The sequence below is a fragment of the Cryptomeria japonica genome, chromosome 10, assembly GCF_030272615.1.
Source record: "Cryptomeria japonica chromosome 10, Sugi_1.0, whole genome shotgun sequence".
In the NCBI taxonomy this organism is placed as follows: Eukaryota; Viridiplantae; Streptophyta; class Pinopsida; order Cupressales; family Cupressaceae; genus Cryptomeria; species Cryptomeria japonica.
In genome coordinates this window covers 367,358,999-367,362,991 of record NC_081414.1, presented here as the reverse complement: position 1 = coordinate 367,362,991, position 3,993 = coordinate 367,358,999, and positions in this window count along the sequence as shown.

The window sequence follows — 3,993 nt, the reverse complement described above, 5'->3', positions numbered from 1 at the left end:
TGGAACCAAGGAGGAAGCTAATTAGAAAGGTAACAATTGCAACCACACCTCTAGAAAGGAAACCTACTCAGAAGAGGCAGCCCTCTCCATCTACTCCTACAACCCCCAACAAGAAGAAAAAGAGTGATGAAGCAACTGAATCTAGTAAAATGACTTGTGCAGAGTTAATTGTTGAGGTAACTAAAGATGGTATGTTGAAGAATGTGTCAAATTTCTATGAAGATTTAGAAGATAATGAGCAAAATGAAATAGAAGAAGCAATCTTGTTATATTTAGACATATATAATAAGGCTTTGGTAGAAATTTTGAAGGAAATTCCCTTATCATTGTATAATAAGTTAGATACAAGGAGATTAGATGCAATCATGAGGGATAGAGAAAATAAAGAAGTTGAGCTCTTGAGTATGTGTGGCTCTATAAATAATGAGGAAATGAAAAGGTGTATAGATGTTGCAAATAGAACAGTCTTTAGCCGCAAAACCTAGCAAATAGGCCTAATGATGGGTAGAGTCAATGAGATAGTAAATGAGACCATAGATGGTTGGACTAAATTCTTCCAAAATAATCCTGATTTTCTCACTTCTCAAGAAGAATTTGCTAAGGCAATTGCTCCCATCATTTCGGAAAAATCTGAAGGGAAGGGAATTTTGGGAAGTTCAGATCACATTTTGAATGAATCGGCAGATAAACCTAAAACTGATGAGAGTGTACATACTAAACTGGCAGAGACTGCATTTGTATAGTCTGGGCAAGGTAATATACGTAATGTATAGGTTACAGATAATATTGTGGATAATACTCCACCAGTAGTAATAGATACTGCACCATGTAGTGAAGCCACCGGTGCAAAAGAGGATGAGAAAAGAGATGCATCGGGAGAGGATAAGGAAGAAAAGGAAAAGGAGACTGAACCGGCAGTTGATTCCCCAGCAAAACTTTTGGCAATTGACACTTCTCAAGTTGTGAAGAAATAAATCACAAAGATAAGTCCCACAGAGCTAATGATGATGGCTACTCAAAAGCTAATAAAGGAAGAATTTGCAGACAAAGGAATAATAGATCAATCAATAATAGTTTTGCATAGATTGATTCCTGATTGTATCATTGAAAATGAAGCAAGCTCTTCTGGCAAGCTTAAGGTATTGACAAAACACATATCTAAAAACTTTCAATCATTGCAGTAGATTTCTGACAAGAAAGCACTTGAAAGATTTACTCTGGCCAAGAAAGCTGCTCTTGACCAGATTATTAAGACAGAGAAAAGGAAGGTTGAAGAGAAACTTATACTCATTTAAAATTCTTTGAAACGGTGTACTAACATCTACAGGGTATTTTGTAATATAGAGATTCTTACAGCAAATGTAGATCAAAGGTTAAAGGAATTACATGAAAATATTGCTAATATTGCTAATTCTTTTGATGGACTAACTTCACTCACAACTTCCATTGATGGAAAAAAATTTGACTTTGGAGAACCAAGTTTTTGCTTTTGAAAAGGAAAGAGACAAGATCATTCAGAGAGCAAGGAGTCTTAGAGGTTTGGTGAGTCCAAGATTGCATTCACTTGGTGTACATAAGAGGGAATGTATGGATATGCTTGTGAAAACCACACCAGCAAAAGTCACTGAGAAAGAAATACTTGCACATTTACTGAGTGGGCTTGTATCCATATCTGAAACATTCAAAACTGGCCGGGGTACCTATATACAGTTGCTAAAGAAAGCTTACCCAAAAATTTTGAGTTTGGTCAAGCTTCGGTAAAGTAATCTGTAATTATTATTTCAATTCTTTCATCGATCTTTGGAATTGATGCCAGAGGGGGAGTGTATATTATGTGAAAAATATGTATATTGCAGACAGAGTCAATCAGCTCAAGGGGAGCATGTTCATGTTTTAGTTGAATCGAGAGGAAATCCATTTTTCACATGATTGTTGCCATCAATGCCAAAGGGGGAGATTGTTGGCAATTGACACTCATTGGATTCATATGTTGTCATTGATGGCAAACAAGATTCTATTGAAGGCATATACTAGCATTTAGATGCATACACCGATGGATACCAACATTGTCGTATTCAAGGTCATCATCGACACTGGCACCGGCATCTATCACTTCAGTGAAGCCGACATCAGTTTGGGATCTGAAAGGTTTTATTTGGAAAATCATTTTGTAATTATAGGGCCGACATTGAATATCTTTTGTATTGTAAGCAAACATAAGGCATATTGTTTGTAAAGGGTATATAAGTCAGTCTATTAGGTCATTTTGATATAGGAAAACGTATATGACAAGGTAGTAGAACAAGGTGATGTGAAGGATATGTATGTAGGTCATTTGTATGCAAATGTTATATCATGTTATGATCATTAGATGGTTTTTAAAGCATTCTTGGAGGAAAAGAGATACCGGTAGAAGGATTTAGGGTTTATGAACCAATACAGAATAGAGCTTTAACCGGAACTCTTTTTGGCATTGCAGATGCATTTTGTGAGTTCACCAGTACTGTTTTATCTCAAAAAAAGCTTGTAGTCAGTGAGACTCTTTTGTGTTGAGCAATGTACTCTAGGCAGTGTGCCTTCCTGCATGTCCAGGGCCCCATGTTATGTAATATCTTCCATATGGCCAGTGAATTGATATTGTGGGTCAGAAATCCCACCATGGTTTTTCCTCTTTGAGGTTTTCCACGTATAAATTCAATGTATTATGGTGTTCATTCATGTGGTTGTTTTATTTACTTCATGTTATATGTTTCTTCATTTACTAGTTTATATGTGTATGTTATAAAAGGTTAAAATCTTGTATTACTGGCAGAACATCGATTCACCCCCCTCTCAGTGTTCTTGGATTCATTGTATTCCAACAATTGTCACCTACACCCTTAGGAGATTTGAAGAGCACAAAGTCTTTGGAAAGAGATGGACTAGATTCCAATGCACCAGCATCGCACCGAGAGGGTTTGTCGATATTAGTGACTAAAGCACTATGGCCCACAAGTAGGTACCCCGACCCCAATTCATAATTTAGTAGGTTAGGGTATTTATTAGGTGTAATAAATAGGCTAAAAGCTAGGCGGGGTGGAGACATTGATCATTGTATCAATATCTCTATGGGGGTTCAACATCTCCACAAGCGACTAACATCTACGCAAGCATTGAAAGAATGCAAAAAGGGGGATCGATGCCAGCACTAGCGGCCTAGCGCAAGTGTTGGCATTGATCGGGGTGAAAGGGGTCAAAAGTGTTGGAATCAATGAACATTGAGAGGGGTGCTGAATCAGTATTTTGCTACTTACTAATTTATAAAACCGATTCTTTAACCACCAAATGCAAAGAAGAGAAACTATAATGCAAAAATACAAAGCAAATAACCACACAACCAAATGCCAAAATTTTTACGTGGAAACCCAGAAAGGGAAAAACCACAATGGTTGTAGTGGGATTGAGTACCTAGAATATTATTATACTATGGCCAAAACTAAAATAATATTACAAGAGTGGAATGCACTTGCATTCAGGCACACTGTCTAGAGCTCACTACTCAATTACAAAACAAAGATGCGACCTCGAAGGACTCATTGTCCTACAAATGAGATATAGAAGCAAAAACAATGTCTGAACTATAATATAGCATCTACAAATGCCAGGAATCAATTTTTGTTAGGCTCAAGAATGATCCACTATCATTGCTTAGGAAAATTGCTCTGCTTTGCTTTGCTACATGTACCAAATCATGAAAACTTAAGATGCGCACGTGAAACTATTCTCAATCATTTCCAACACAATATTTCATCCTCTCACATACTAAAACCATCATTCAAGTCGATCTTATATATCCGCACCATAAAAATAGATCTCCAACTAGTCAGGTTCTCAAAACAGTAAAATGTGAAATGTGTAGGTTCATGTTGGCTCAATTATTCTACAAATCTTTATTCCAGACCTAAAACATATGATCACAACCTTCCCATAGGTCAGCCCAATTACGTCAAACTC